We start from the raw sequence: 16,560 nt of genomic DNA, 5'->3' as shown, positions 1-16,560 counted from the left end.
ATTGTTCATGTCTTCCTCTCTCTGCACTGTGTTAACACACCTGAATGCTGCAGAGCATCTTCTTCTTTCCTGCTAAATAAATAATGGCCCTGTGGTCTGGTGGTGTCGGTTCACCTTGGACAGCGATGGACAGGAGGACAGGAAGGTCCGGCTGCTCTCAGCTGGGACCTGTGTGTGTCTGGGTGCACACACACCTGCAGTCTGCCCACAGTTACTGACGTAGCCACTCCGTCACACCCCAGCTGACACATGACCGCACCAGGTGGCTGCTGCTATGACAGATGGTGGTTGTCAGCATTCCTCGTTAGTATAGTGGATAGTATCTCCGCCTGTCACGCGGAAGACCGGGGTTCGATTCCCCGACGGGGAGAAAGACTTTTACCAGCAGATAGGATGATACTGACCCTGTACATTGCTGCTGCAATAGAAAACATTTCCCAGTTTGGGATAAATAAAGTATTTGTTCTGTTCTGTTCTGTTCGTCTTGTGTCTTGTGAGCTTTAGATTATATTATTTCTTGGGCTCTGTGCTCTAAGTGTCTTAAAAATATGTGGTTTCCTTTATTTACAGTGGTGCATGTCATGTGACTTTACTTATGCAACATGTATGATAATGTTCTGTCTCCTCTCATTTCCAGACTGTCTGGAGGACACACAGAGTGGACATGGGTCACAGAGTGCTGCTGCTGTTTGTGTCTCTGCAGCATGGGCAGCTGCTCCTGCTCCACTCGTCACCGGCTGATTGTTCACACCTGTGATCAGTCATCAGCCAATCCTGCTGCAGCTTCCATCTAGTATATGTGTCCAATGGAAGCTGAGCAACATGTCAGCTACACACATAGAAACACTACACATAGTTTGTCATATAAATAACATGGATTGAATCATGTTGTACAGTCACTGGAAACAAAAAGCACTGAGAGTGGTGCTGGTAGTGCAGCAGTGGATGGAGGCTGAAGTGCTGCCACCTAGTGTCAATATTTGGTATTAACTCTGACTACATATTCCACCTTTAACTCTCTGCCATATATACTGTGCCATGTGTGAAGTGATAATAACATGTGAATGTGAATTTATTGTAAAGAACTTTACTTATTATCCCTGTTATAAGTGAGCAGTGTGTGTGTGTGTTTGATGGAGTGTGTAATGTCTGCTCAGTGTTACTGATGCTGCTGTGTGTGATCTGAAAACTGATCAAACTGTGATGTGTCTGATGCTGACAGAAGAATCAGAGGTCAGACAGTCGGATCCTCCTCTGTGACACCTTTAACATCATATCAGAAATCTCTGTCTGCTTCTGGTACATGCAGCTGATCACCAGCAGGGGGCTCACTGCTTTGCTGTCACTCAGGGGGCCTGTTCTGTCTGCCACTGGGATATGATGAGGTGAACTTCAGAGTTTGAATAGATTTCATTTGTCATGTGTTTATGATCATTTTATGAATCAGTTCAAATAAAGGAGACTCATTGAAGTCACAGTTTAGTGTTTTAATACTTATACACACTTATTCTGAAGCTGCTATCAACTTGATGAGTCTTCCTGTTGAAGCACGAGGCAGGACGTGTGTCAGAACATCCATGAACTGAGTAGATTAAGAGGAAAAGCTGATGTGTCACAGCTGCTGGTTGTGTTCTTTCAGTGTCTCCATCTTGATGAAATGAGGCGTTTTACTTCCTCCAAGTAGAGTGGACCTGGCTTACAGAGTGCTGCTGCTGTTTCTGTCTCTCTGTGAGCACCATGTTAAACAGCAGGCTCTGAATAGTGACGTCATGATGTCACAGTCACATCAGTCTAATCTCCCAATCGGAGAGAGAGCTGTCATCAACAGCAGGAAGTGCAGGAAGCTCATGGTGTGCAGGCCTCTGATGTGTGGAGGCTGTCGGCTTGTAGCAGCCAACAAGAAGGGAGTTTGTAAAAGTTCTCTGTAACTTTAGATGTGAGGATTCAGAAAGAACTTAGATCAGATATGTGCAGCACTTGTGCAACAGATACTCCAACAGTGACAGCTCTTCTGAAGAAAGCCTGAGGAGCTGAGACCTGGATGAGACACTGATACAGCTTTGCTCTGCTGACAGGAAGGATGAAGGCTGACCACACACACACACACTGACACACACACACACACACACACACACACACACACACACACAAGGGTTTTTATGGTTTAGATGGACAATTTCTCGAAACAGGCCTGAAGGTGGTTTAGATGGGCTACCCTTTCCCATGGTCCTAGAGCTATGGGAGTTGGCTTAGGTTACTCTAAAAAACTTGAAAAAAATTTGGGTCACTTCAGAGTTCAGATACACGCAACAGAACTCTATACACATGACCCTGCTCCAACTGTGGTTTGAGCAGACATTTCACTTTTTGATAAATCTGTGGTTTATGAGAACAAGAAAATGCATTATCTGGACTATGACGTCACTTTTAAATTAACATGGATTAACATAAATACACACCTGACAACACAGGATTAAATGGACAGGTTGTTTAATTAGTTTGGTTGCCTAGCAACCAAACTTGTTATTCTACGTGCTATTGCACAAATACACAACTAAAAATAATAAACATATAAACAGAAAGAGGTGCATAAAAATGAATGCACTTACATGTTCCTTCTTGCTAATATATTTTAACAGGAACATTCTACAAAATAAATATGGGAGGTTTCAATATAAAGATAACAACACAACCGTGTACTCTTCTTTGCACAGAATTTAAATTCAATTTGATTATAAGTGCATTTACATTAATCAAATGTAAAAAAAGCATGTCACACATGCATACAAAACAAACTTTAACTCTAATAACTTTATATTAAATCTGTTACTACAACGTAGTTACTCTCCCATATTAGTAACTGATTGCTTTTAGAAACTTAGTTTCTATGTGCAAATCTGTGGATTTACATACATTACATTACATTTCCTTCTGTGACTGTCTTTTTGCAGTTACTCCTCGGTTTCTAACAAAGTCCCTGATATTTTGCACTGTTCTCTGTGCTAAAACAGACCCTTCAGCCATCTTGCAGTGAGTGCATTCAGTTTTGGTTGCCAGTTGTCCTTTAGATATGTGATCTTTAAAATGTCGCATTACTGCGTTGACCTCAGCCTTGGACCATGGTTTCTTTGGTGCTCTTCTTACTTCATTATCTGGACAAGCATCTTGTAGAAAAACAGAAGACACAGACACAAACAAGTGTGTTAATACATTTACCTATTGCCACAGATTCCTGTTTACTTATTCCTAGGATTAAATCATTTTTTTACCAATTCATCATAATTTCACCACTGAGACGAAGTTTCACATAAGCTGCAGCTGAAAAATAATGAAAATACTCTTTATGTAGTCGAGTGCAATGTTTAAAATTAAATATTAAAATTATTTTGCCAGAGGTATCAAGTTACAATTAAAGTAGAAGAGTATAAGTAGTAGAAGTGTCACTAAAAATCAGTCTGATGGCCACTTTCAGGAAAGACCTCCTGTGGCGTTCTGTGCTGCTCTTGGGTAGTCCCAGTGCTGTTCATGCAGCGTGGCATGAAGGGGGTGAGGCGTGTTGTTCTCCTCTGTCACATCCACCACAGACTCCAGCTGAAACTCCCAGGAGGAAATTCTACTTCTGGATTAAACCACCTGATTTCAAACATACCCGGAACCCATCAGAAGGTGCTAACTACTAGCACTGCTAGGTGCAATCAATAGTGCAGCTACTATTGCATCATAATAGTAGGGGTAACACTGACGTGTCAGCCCTCCTTGTGTGAAGACAATACCACGTTAAGACGTGCATGTCTACTTGGGGCCTCTGTAGCCCAGTCTTGCCGCACCTAACTCAACATGCAACCCAGCTCCTGATCCAGACCTCGCCTCTCTTGCCTACTGCAATGCCCTCCTAATAGGTGTTCCAGCCGGTGCTTCTGCTCCAGTATGCAGCTGCACGTCTGATTTTCAACCAGCCAAAAAGAGCATCACACTTCTGTTCAATGAGCTACACTGCTTACATCAAATTCAAAGCACCAGTGTTGCACTCTTAGTAAGGTTTTTGATTGTGTTTGTTTGTAGAGAAGATTGAAGCAAGGTGTCTGGACTTGTAGAGTTTTCTAGAAGACGTTTCGCTGCTCATCCAAGCAGCTTCATCAGTTCTAACTGTTTGGTGGGGTAACATGGTTTATATGTGGTTACAGACCTATGTGGGTGGTTCCTGCCTTCATCCATCTCAGCCTGGTTGCCTTCATCCATGTCAGTATCATCCTTGGACAAGTGCATCCAGTGTGTGGGACCTGTATCCTCCTAATAGAATAGAATACGACTGCACTGAGAACTGCACAACATTTGAGACTATGTGCACACGAAAAGGCATGATCTACAATTCTCAGTTCACAACCCAAGGCCAGATCAGACCTGTGTTTTAGGAGGTTGCATTAGTCTTATCAGTAATAGGTACAGCATGTTAAAGCCGTAACACTGGATTTCTGAAGTTCACGCTTTATTTGCAGTATTTATGAAAAAGTTTGACCTCTGTCTGCACCATACATGGTCCATTCAGTCTCATCTGGTGCACAAAGGCATTGATACCCACTGCTGGTCCTTTATCCACCTGTTGAAGCAGCACATCCAGGGCCATAATACTTCACGATGAGCTCGCTGACGCTGGGGCCGGACTTGTTCGGCTTGGAGACCTTCTTCTTCTGCACACACACCTAGGAGCAGATCACAGTGGAGATGAGTCTGATGGCGGACTGCAGGAGTCACCGCCTGTACCGTTCCTGGAGCAGCAGAGTTTTTTAGTGTTATCATTCCATAGGTCATCATGCTTTTACACATAATAAACCTATACTTATTAAAGCTATTTATAAATGATATTATGTATTTATTGTAAAACATTTATTATAGTTTCCTGTTAAATATTCCTCGGTGTCAGTTTGATATTACATCCTTGAACCAACCAATAAATAAATGTCCCTGAGACGGACCATTATTCATCTTGAAGAGTTCAACATGTGTATTATTACACTGCATCTTACAAAAGATAAAAGATGATATTTATTTCAGAAGAGACTGATTATTCTGTGCATCAGACAGAGTGATGAGCAGCAGAGGCAGAGGATGAGGAGCCGCTCTTTAGAGGACACTGAGGTGGCTCTTAAAGAGCCGCTGTGGTTTGAGGAGCCGCGGACACTTCAAGCTCTCTCTCCGTGGATGCAGCGGGCCAGCTGGATGTCTTTGGGCGTGATGGTGAGCCTCTTGGCGTGGATGGCGCACAGGTTGGTGTCCTCGAACAGGCCGACCAGGTGCTGGCCTTTACTTATGGACTTTACTTATGCAACATGTATGATGATGTTCTGTCTCCTCTCATTTCCAGACGTGCAGCCAAAAACATGTGCAGTGATGATATGTGACGGTATCATCATGGTCTCAGAGAGAAGAGCTGAGTGTGTCTGTTCTGATCTTTGTTGTGTCTCTTCTCCTCTGTAGTTTCTGCTTGTTGCTCCGTCACACGCCCTCTGCTGGTGAGCCGCGTCATTACACACAACCTCTGCTGCTGTCAGACTGTATAATAACCACTTCTGATAGGTGCAATATTCACACACCACAGTGTACAACACATTATTTATTTAGTTTCTGATGCACTATGTACAGTTTTCTTACAGACCACTTCTCCCTCCACTCACCTGTGCAACAACTGTTCATATGTAAACTGTTGATGATTCTATTCTATATTTTATTGGTAGTTTATTTTATCATATATATCTTTTCTTAACTTATCCTTTGCTGTCTGTACCTGCTGTTGCAAAAATGCAATTTCCCCATTGTGGGACTAATAAAGGTTTCTTAATCTTAATCTTAAGACTGTCTGGAGGACACACAGAGTGGACATGGGTCACAGAGTGCTGCTGCTGTTTGTGTCTCTGCAGCATGGGCAGCTGCTCCTGCTCCACTCGTCACTGGCTGATTGTTCACACCTGTGATCAGTCATCAGCCAATCCTGCTGCAGCTTCCATCTAGTATATGTGTCCAATGGAATCTGAGCAACATGTCAGCTACACACATAGAAACACTACACATAGTTTGTCATATAAATAACATGGATTGAATCATGTTGTACAGTCAATGGAAACAAAAAGCACTGAGAGTGGTGCTGGTAGTGCAGCAGTGGATGGAGGCTGAAGTGCTGCCACCTAGTGTCAATATTTGGTATTAACTCTGACTACATATTCCACCTTTAACTCTCTGCCATATATACTGTGCCATGTGTGAAGTGATAATAAAATTTATTGTAAAGAACTTTACTTATTATCCCTGTTATAAGTGAGCAGTGTGTGTGTGCGTGTTTGATGGAGTGTGTAATGTCTGCTCAGTGTTACTGATGCTGCTGTGTGTGATCTGAAAACTGATCAAACTGTGATGTGTCTGATGCTGACAGAAGAATCAGAGGTCAGACAGTCGGATCCTCCTCTGTGACACCTTTAACATCATATCAGAAATCTCTGTCTGCTTCTGGTACATGCAGCTGATCACCAGCAGGGGGCTCACTGCTTTGCTGTCACTCAGGGGGCCTGTTCTGTCTGCCACTGGGATATGATGAGGTGAACTTCAGAGTTTGAATAGATTTCATTTGTCATGTGTTTATGATCATTTTATGAATCAGTTCAAATAAAGGAGACTCACTGAAGTCACAGTTTAGTGTTTTAATACTTATACACACTTATTTTGAAGCTGCTATCAACTTGATGAGTCTTCCTGTTGAAGCACGAGGCAGGACGTGTGTCAGAACATCCATGAACTGAGTAGATTAAGAGGAAAAGCTGATGTGTCACAGCTGCTGGTTGTGTTCTTTAGTGTCTCCATCTTGATGAAATGAGGCGTTTTACTTCCTCCAAGTAGAGTGGACCTGGCTCACAGAGTGCTGCTGCTGTCTCTGTCTCTCTGTAAGCACCATGTTAAACAGCAGGCTCTGAATAGTGACGTCATGATGTCACAGTCACATCAGTCTAATCTCCCAATCGGAGAGAGAGCTGTCATCAACAGCAGGAAGTGCAGGAAGCTCATGGTGTGCAGGCCTCTGATGTGTGGAGGCTGTCGGCTTGTAGCAGCCAACAAGAAGGGAGTTTGTAAAAGTTCTCTGTAACTTTAAATGTGAGGATTCAGAAAGAACTTAGATCAGATATGTGCAGCACTTGTGCAACAGATACTCCAACAGTGACAGCTCTTCTGAAGAAAGCCTGAGGAGCTGAGACCTGGATGAGACACTGATACAGCTTTGCTCTGCTGACAGGAAGGATGAAGGCTGACCACACACACACACACACACACACATAGACATGTGCACACATATAGACGCAACACACACACCAACACACACAATCATACACACTCTTACAGACATGCACACACATTTATTGTCACACCGGCTCAGAAAGTGTGACACATTGGGGAGGACAAACACAACTTTAACCGTTTGACCATTTTATTGAAGAAAGAACAGTAGTTGTATACCAACAATTGACAAACAAGGAAATGTGCAACAAAATACACCGCCATGCCTGCAGCAGGCTGGAGAGAGAGCAGCCCTCCTAGTAGGCCAGACGGGGAGAGAGAGAGTGAAGCAAACAGACTGGGAACTCTTAAACCGTCTCCAGCTCGTCAGCACAGGAGAGCTGCATAAGCTCAGGATCAGCTCCACCCAGCAACCTCCTGCACACACAGGGGAGAGACAGCAGCAACAACACAACACTCCCTGAGAGGCCAACACAGGGCCACAATATAGACACTGACACACACTAACACACAGACACATGCACACACACATATACAGACACACACACATACACACAATACACTGCTTCAGACACACACACTGCCTGCTTCAACTGTGGAAAGGCTTCCTGTGCGTCAGTGCAACAGGCTGTTGGGCCTTTGCAGGATCCTGCAGGGTCGACCCCAAAGTTCAGACTCACAGTTCATAGCAGGACTGAGCTGGATGCAGTCACAGCTCCTCACTGTGTGCAGCAGCTGGACTGAGCTGAACACTGGACTCAGACAGATTCAACATCCACACGTCAGTCACTGGAAGCCTTCAGAATGCTTCTCTCCTCACTCAGCTTCCAGTCCAGATCCAATACCTTACTGCAGGTGAGTGACGGACCTGTCAGCTGTGTGTTAGAAATGCATGAATAAACAGCAGCTTCATGTTGATGCAGGACGTATGAGGGCGGAACACTGATGAGATGAAAAGATTCAGAGGAAAAGGCAGAAAGAGCAGAGCTGATAAGTCACATGACTGATGCACTGACATGCTCTCTAGCCCGCTCCTCCACCAATCAGGCGCTGCCTCGCTGCTCATGCAGCCAATCAGGTTGTAGCAGTACATTTAAAGCTTTCCTCTCTCTGCTGTCAGCTGTCATTCCAGATCACCTTTGAGAGCAGAACCCCCCAGAGGGCTGGACCTGACTGCTGTCCTGATAAAGACCTGAGGAAGACAGTGTCAATTGTAGGGGGGGTGAAACTCACTCGTTTCAATTGTATTCTGACTTAAAATTACGCATAATTATGGGCGTTGCCGCTTGAGTGACAGACAGTTGCCGTATCACAGCGTGAGTTTCCTGCTCCCACGATCGCCCGCCCCCCTAAACCCCGCTCGTGCTCCCCCTCTTTGTCCATATTTGAGTTTTGGTGACGTGACGCTGCCAACATGGTGGCAGTCATCACGTCCCAGAACCTCCCACCGAGCCTCAGAACGGCTTTTCAGAAACAAACGGGTGACGTCACGGAAGCTCTGTCCATAGTTTTTACTGTCAATGGGGTAAACTCAGCTAATAAATGATGCTGTAACCTCTGGGACTTGATCTGCTGGGTGGGAGTCCACTACATTATCCATCCATCCTCATCCATCCAGCTACACCCTCCCTCCTAAAATGCAGGCTGGAGGATGCGGGCATCGATCCCGCTACCTCTCGCTTGCGCCTTTGGGACAGGCTTCCTCTCTCCACCCTGTTACACCTTTGTGTTACACTTTAGGCCACACCCCCTTGTGCCCGATTGGCTACGGCCACCCCGTGACTGTTCCAATTCGAAGTGTAACGCTGGTCCCTCCCTCCTGGCCCGTGGTTGGCCAACTCCAGTAGGTTGCACGCGCTATTGGTGGTGTTTCACTTTCCATGCAAATTTCGCGGAGTCGCGTTCAAGTGCCGGCCGCCGCGATGGCCGCACAATTCTGCGTCTACGATCCCGGAGAGCGAAGTTGGAAGAGGGACTTGAACGTGTCGTCCTCTGCTATCCACGAGAGAAAGAGAGAAAGAGCATCTCCACTTACTTTTTCCAACAACAAACACTTTTATTCGTTGAAATGGTACGTTAATTTTTCTTTGTTAATGTAGTACATACTTATCCGAAAGTTAGCTTAATGCCGTATTTCCCTTTGCTCGCTAGCGATTAAACGATTCACGTTTGTGAAGAAAAAATTAAAAAAAATCCCATTTCGGGAAAGAAACCTTTTTTTCCCAGTACTTATCACTAACTACTTATTAAATGTAGTCATTTTCCGAAAGTTAGCAAGCTTAGTGAACGATACTGCACTGTACTGTACTGTACTGTACTGTACTGTGTGTGTGTAATGTAAAACTCGAGTGTCGCGTGGCGCGACGGCCCTACTGTGATAGTACTAAGTAATAAATATGTAGTAGTAAAGTGTAATAATGAGTTTGTGAAAAAAAATTGTAATTACCGTGTCCCTGCTTTTATTTTAGATTGTTTAACATGTGTAGATATTGTTGTGATTAAGGTGTTCTTGTATTTGTTTCATATTGAAAAATGTGTGGCTACTAGATGTATTCAGAGTGTATATATATATATATATCTATAAATAATAATCTTTTTAATTTCTCCCCAGGATCATTTTCCAGTGTTCCGGCTTGAGGCCACCTCCAGAGAACTGACCCTCAGGCCCTCACAGGAAGCACAGGAGGTGGTGAAACGGTATAAACAGCAGCCACCATCCGTCGCCATCTTGATTTCTCCCACTGCTGCCCGTGCAGAGGCGGTCAGCAGGGTTGTGGAGAAGACCCCGACGTGCCCGATGTGCCTGTGGCAGAGGGAGAGGGCGACGAGGGCTTCGGGTTGGTGGAGCATGAGGATGACCTCAGGCCCGAGGAGGACTTGGCCCTCTCCCACCACCCCGCGCTTATGCGGGCCCCAGCTGGGTTGTACGCTTCCTCCCAGACGGAGGAGGAGGAGGGGGGAGGCCTGCAGCAGGCAGGGGAGGACGAGTCTGTAAGTACCGTATTTTCACGACTATAAGGCGCACCTAAAAGTCTAAAATTTTCTCAAAAGTCGGCCCTGCGCCTTATAATACGGTGCGCCTTGTGTATGGGTTGAGTACCAGACACGGGGACGTGGTACGTAAACTACGTACGCTGGCAGCAATTCACCAATCAGCTGAACAGTACGTCATACGTACACTACGTACACTAGCAGCGATGAACCAATCAGATGGATACTACATAACACACCGGTTCAGCCGATTGGTGAATTGCTGCCAGCGTACACTACGCTGGCAGCAATTCACCAATCAGCTGAATGCTACGGTACTGGCGCAGCAACTTCCAGCGGATTACAGCTTCCGCGTTATGCAGTGACAACATTGCCAGCAAAAACATCCAGCCCAGCCACATCACCAACATGGATGAAGTCCACCTCACTTTCGACATCCCCGTGACCCAAACTGTGGAGAGAATGGGGACCAGCACGGTATCAATACGGACTGTAGTGGTGGACTGGATGGTAATGGACAGAAACTTCCGCCTATGGAAGAGAAAGACTCTGCCTAAAGAAATGTTTCCAGCAGGAGTCTTTGTTAAGGAGAAATGAGGAGACGAGGAGTGGCTCAGGGAAGTTTATGTAAAGAGACCGGATGGTTTTTTTCACGCATCACCCTCGCTGCTGATCCGCGACTCCGCGTACGCCCGTCTCACCGCTGGTGTAAAAATACAGGCGAAGCAGATGAATTCATAGCTTGCCGTAATCCCGGGAGGGTTAACAAAGAACTCCAACCGCTGGACATCGGCGTAAACAGGGCGTTCAAAGTAAAGTTGCGAGCGGTGTGGGAGCGATGGATGGCGGACAGCGAGCACAGCTTTACTGCGAGGCAGCGCCGGGCGAGTTACGCCAGCATATGTGAATGGATTGTGGACACATGGGCTCATGTTTCTGCAGTGACTGTTGCCCGAGCTTTTGTGAAAGCCGGCATAATTTCCGAACAATAATAATAATAATTTCCGAACAGCCAGCCGGCAACGTGTGTGACTGTGACTCTGACAGTGACGAGAGGGAAGCTGGCAGGTTTGAACTCGTGCAGTTGTTTCCTGTTTATTGTTGTAATAAATATTCTGTATAGTCAGCCACTGGTAAGGATGAATTAGGAATCACTGTGGTGCATCTGATTAAAATGCGGGACAACGTATATCCGAAGATGGTCTTTATTTATTAATAAAGTGTAAAGATAAAGTTGGAATCACAACAGGCATTCAGCAGCAGCCACTGCTCTGCCCGTAGAAACACACACGCTGTTTCTCTGTCGCTGCCACCGTCGAGAGAGAGGCTGCACCGGCTCCTCGCTGATATCCAGCCGGTTTTTACTGAATTTACATACTGGTATGTTTTAGTGTAACCTGCGCCTTATAGTACGGTGCGCCTTATGGTCGCGAAAATACGTATATATGATGAACCAATCAATCATCACATTCTGATCACTGACAGGTGAGCTGAATAACACTGATGATCTGGTTACCATGGTAACTGGCTGGATATATGAGGCAGCAAGAGAACATTTGTGTGTCTAAGAACCAGCGTTAGTTTTGGGTTAGGCATTAAAAAACAGTGTTGTTGTTGTAGAGTTTGTCTGTGTGAATACATTAAATGATGTCAGCGATTCACTGAAAGGAAAGATCCTTCCTGCAGAGGATGGATCCTTTAAAGATGGAGGACGGGTTTGTGTGTGTGTGTGTTCTCCCACAGTGAGCATGTGAGTGTTGGACAGAACAAACAGCACACAGGTTAAACCTCAGCCGTGTAGCTGTGCCGCTTCCTCCGTGAGTCAGAGCAGGAAATGATTTGTGAGTTTGTGTAAAGCTTCACGGTTGTGGAAGGATTACTGAAAGTCCCGCTTCCTCAGCAGCAGCTGGCGAAACAAACACAGATTCCACTGCTGAGATATTGTGCACGACACCAGGCAGCTACTTTATTTGTAACTGCTGGAAATGTGAGTCACATAACAAATAAAGGAATCAGCATGTTGCTGTAAACACTGCATCACTCACCCACAAATAAAGCTTCACTTCATGACTGTTTCAGATAAAGCTCTGTAATCTCTGAGAGCAGAAACAAAGCGCTCATATTTCTAAATGTCTCCGCGCCTTAAATCCATGTTTCTTTTGTTTGATGGCAAATCTAAGTGAATGAAAGTGCAGAAAGACGGTTATTGATCTAATGATCCGGGCAGAGGGCGAGCTGTGTGGACTGTATGTGTGCAGGCCGGGTTCCGTCTTTGGAATACAAAGGCCGCTCTGCACTGGAGCACTCTCAGCAGCATGTCTGTGAATCACTGTGTGAGCTCAGGCAGAAAAACTCAGGTTAACATCCTGATTTCATCCTGAAGTGAGATCTGCAGTTCTTCCATGAAGAAACACAAAGTACGACAAACAAACACACCAACAGCCAATCAGAGCGAGCGAGCAGACCGGGAAGCACCACCGACCTGACAAACATGGCTCCAACCAAAACACACAACAACACGGCCCAGGAGAACATACACACCGGGGGGAATATGGCATCAACAACATGCGTGTCTTTACTATGTCTCATGGAGACACATCACAGCTGACGACATCTGTCGTCCTCCATGTTTGTTTTTCTTCTGAAGTCACGTTTGATCTCCACACACACACATAAACACAGACACACACACAGTGTAGAATGTGTGTGTGTTCAGTGGATAAACATGAAAACTCTAAAACAGCTTTTACATGACAGACACAAGCAGAAAAACGCTGAAGCTTCACAGACACGTCATACGAGCTCTCTGAACTTCCAGAGGTCTGATGATTCATGCAGTGATGGTAATGGTCCAATAACATTTTAGGAAGCCTCTGTTAATCAACACAAGTAAACATGTTCACATTCAGAAGTCACGTTTTAGCTGCTCAGACCTGCACTACACCAATAAATGAAACCTTTCAATGTAACGTCCTAACATCATCAACTCAGCTTCCTGTCCACATCTGTCCTCTGCTGTGCCATCATCAGCTCTGAGACAGAGACATGAATGTAATAAAACAGGACCTGAGACTGAACCCTGTGGAACACCGAACGTGACGTGAGATGTGATAAAAACCAACCGGGTTCAGTGTGTGATGAGCACACAGGTCTGAAGAATCAACTCGAAGCTAAGATAAAAAGAATTAAAGGCGAGCTCTGTGGTTACAGAAGGTCTGTGCTGAGACTGAATCAGGTGGATCATCCAGAACAATCTGTGCTTCCACTGTTCAGCTTAGAGTCCTCCTCCACTGACTGCACATGGTTAAAACATTAAGAGCTGAAAGATATTTTTCTCCGCTGTGAGTAAATCTATTGCTACATGCGTGATAACTGTCATCCTTCAGTGTGTGTAAACAGAATCATTAGCGGGCTGCTGCAGACCTCTGCCTTCTGTGCTGAAGGTGGCTGATTACTGGGTTTGGTGTTAACAAAGAAATCAGCCGGGGAAGAGTATTGGCATCAGCACCGGGTAGAAGCAGACTGCATCAATTCTGTTAATGAGTTCTCCACCTCTCTGTCCTCCTCTTCTTTCTTTATTCCCCTGTGCCGTCTGCTGAGCTGGTGCTTCTGCAGGAAAAGATGGCTGGAGGATGGAGAGCAGCCAAACTGGCTCATCCATGAACTTTCAAAGGTCACACGATATCCTGGCAAACAGCCACAGGACACGGAGTGCTACAGTAGCACGGTGCTGTTCAGTCAGTGGTGTCTTGTTGATCTGCTGGAGGATGAGAGCATTATAAGGCTGCAGGTCCTCGTCTGAAGCAGTGTTTGTCTTGAGTAATGCAGCCCCTCACGTTCATGATAGAAAATATGAGCCTTAAATTCCCTTTTTCCTATGAAAATATTATCAGAGGAGCATCGTTCTTCATGCACTGACTGCTCATTTTCTTTGAGAAATGAAAACCTGTGGTCGGCCTCTCTCTCACACACTCAGTGTAATCACTGCACTGCATACCTCCACGCTGTCTGGACTTTGATAAAATCCCGGCTGCACTTTAACTACACAGTTTGACTCTGTTTTTTTCCATTAACTCCACTTTTTTTCTACCTGACTTGCCATATCTTGCAGGTGTACATGACACAGGCGGCGTCCTCGCAGCGTGATGTGTGCGGCGCCGCCGGCTGCTGTAAGCAGATTCTGCTGGTGATACATGAACAGCCTGCCTGGAGCTTCTGTGCTGTTTGTCCACAGGGGGAAACTGATGAGGTTGACTCAGGGGTCATCAGCTCCTCCTGGGCAGGACACAGCTGATCATCCTCCTCCTGCGCCGCTCCACTGCTCAACAATCAGCACAGTACCAAAAAACCATGAGGCAAAGAAACACAGATGCCCTTTACCACCCACAGTCCAGCCTGCAGGACGGCGCTGCAGCGTGGGCCCCAGCGCCGGAAAGTTACATGAATATAAACATGTAATACATTCACTGGGAGCAGGGACTCCCATCTTTTCTGCCACTGTGGTCATTTTCCAAAACACAAGCCTAATGTAAAAATAATCCATGTATGCAGAGTGGAAATGGATGTGCAGTGTTTAGCAGAGTTTGTTTTTATTTTCCTTTGGTCAACAGTGATTTCATGCTCCAGTGGGAGAGTAAAGCTCAAATCCCCGCTGACAGAGCTCTGCTGCCGACCACTGCCACGGGTCAGCAAAGGTTAACTCGTTCCTTTAACTCCACACACCTCCCAGTGCAGCTCTGTAAATCATTTTAAGCTGCTTCAACCTAAAAACCTAACTTCATCTGCTGCCTGAGTTAACTGGTCAGACTGAAGGTTCACTGAGCACTGCGTCGGACTTAAACCACCTCATCCATAAACTGTAAATAAAGATGGACAAAGTGGCTCCGCCTCCACCCGTTGAAGGTAACTCCACCTTGGAGCCAGAGAGAACATCACTCTCCTAATGTTTTCAGCATTGAGCTCAACACAAACAGGATGCAGTTTACTTAATGTTTCCCATCATGCTAAGTTACAGTTAGCTGCTGAATGCTAGCTGGCCGTTTGTAAGCTGCTTGAATGTGTAATTAAAGCTAATGATTGGTCTGCTAATCATGTAAGCCTGCTGGGTAGGGTTGTTCAAATTAATTAAAATTTAGCATCCAGGTCTGCCTCGAGCCCCTGGCTTGTGGTGCTCTGTTTTCAAGATTCAAGATTCAAAGGGCTTATTGTCATGTGCACAGTATAGAAACTGGTTTCCCTGTACAATGAAATTCTTACTTTGCTGCTCACACTGAATGCCATAAAGGTTTAAGAAGTCAAAATAGAATAATTTGCAAAAGAGCAATTTGAAGAGCAAAAAGATGCAAATAAGTACACAAAAATATAAACTATGGAAGTAAATGATATAATATATATACATATATATTATATACACATATAATATAATATATATATACACATATAATATACATACATATACATGTAAATGTGCATGTGTGCTACATCAGCAAATTGAGCAGAGAATGAATCATAGTGCAAAAACTGTCAGGAGGTAAACAGCTGTACATGTGCAGTTATTGGATTGGATATTAAGGTGCATAAAGAAAGAAATAGATAAACAGTATTGCAGTTACTGTTACTGCATACAAACATGTCAGCATGTAAACAGTCAGTGTGTATGTGCAGGGTACAGTCCATTTTTTACTGTTGTGTGTGTGTGTAAAATTAGAAGGCTAGCAATCTAAGCTAGCATAGCCAGCCAGAAGTAACTTAGCTAAACTGCATATCTGCTAGCATCCTAACTAAAAAATGTACACTTGAAAACTCCTGCTGATCAGAACCTGTCACAAACATAAACTTATTTATTTGTCTTTCTATTTACTGTCATTAGTTTTTAAATTTTTTGTCTGAGTGTTTCGGTTTGGACACACCAAGCACTTGTTCAGAGGGTGCAACCCCCCATTAAAATACATGGGATCTGCCCTGAGAGGAGTAACAGGAGGCTGACACACCTCTCTCTCCAACATTACTTAAGCTTAATTAGGCAGGCAGAGCTGTTACCATGGTGACAGGCTGTCACACAAGAAGCATACAAAACAGCCATATTTGGAGTCTTTATCAGACTTTAGGCATTATATCTGTCATATTGATCATCCTTCAGCTGTATAGTATTCGGTATTACTTCTTTGTCAATCATTATGATATCTGCCATATTCATCGCTATGGAGCTGTTTGCTACATGTCCACATCGCATATACTGTGTTGTAGAGCAACATCTTGTGATTCTGGCGGTGTCCATATTTTTTGTCTGAA

The 16,560-nt window shown here is 44.8% G+C and overlaps 1 non-coding gene across 1 annotated transcript; it reads left to right on the top strand.

Annotated features, from left to right (window-relative positions):
* The first annotated feature begins 298 nt into the window (after positions 1–298).
* trnad-guc (transfer RNA aspartic acid (anticodon GUC)) lies at positions 299–370 on the top strand. Its single transcript has one exon. It is a non-coding gene; the product is annotated as a tRNA-Asp (tRNA).
* The last annotated feature ends 16,190 nt before the right edge of the window (positions 371–16,560 follow it).

The sequence above is a fragment of the Parambassis ranga genome, unplaced genomic scaffold (genome assembly GCF_900634625.1).
Source record: "Parambassis ranga unplaced genomic scaffold, fParRan2.1 scaffold_21_arrow_ctg1, whole genome shotgun sequence".
Taxonomy (NCBI): Eukaryota; Metazoa; Chordata; class Actinopteri; family Ambassidae; genus Parambassis; species Parambassis ranga.
The sequence above is the reverse complement of the archived record's forward strand: the minus strand, read 5'-3'. Positions and strand labels throughout refer to the sequence as shown.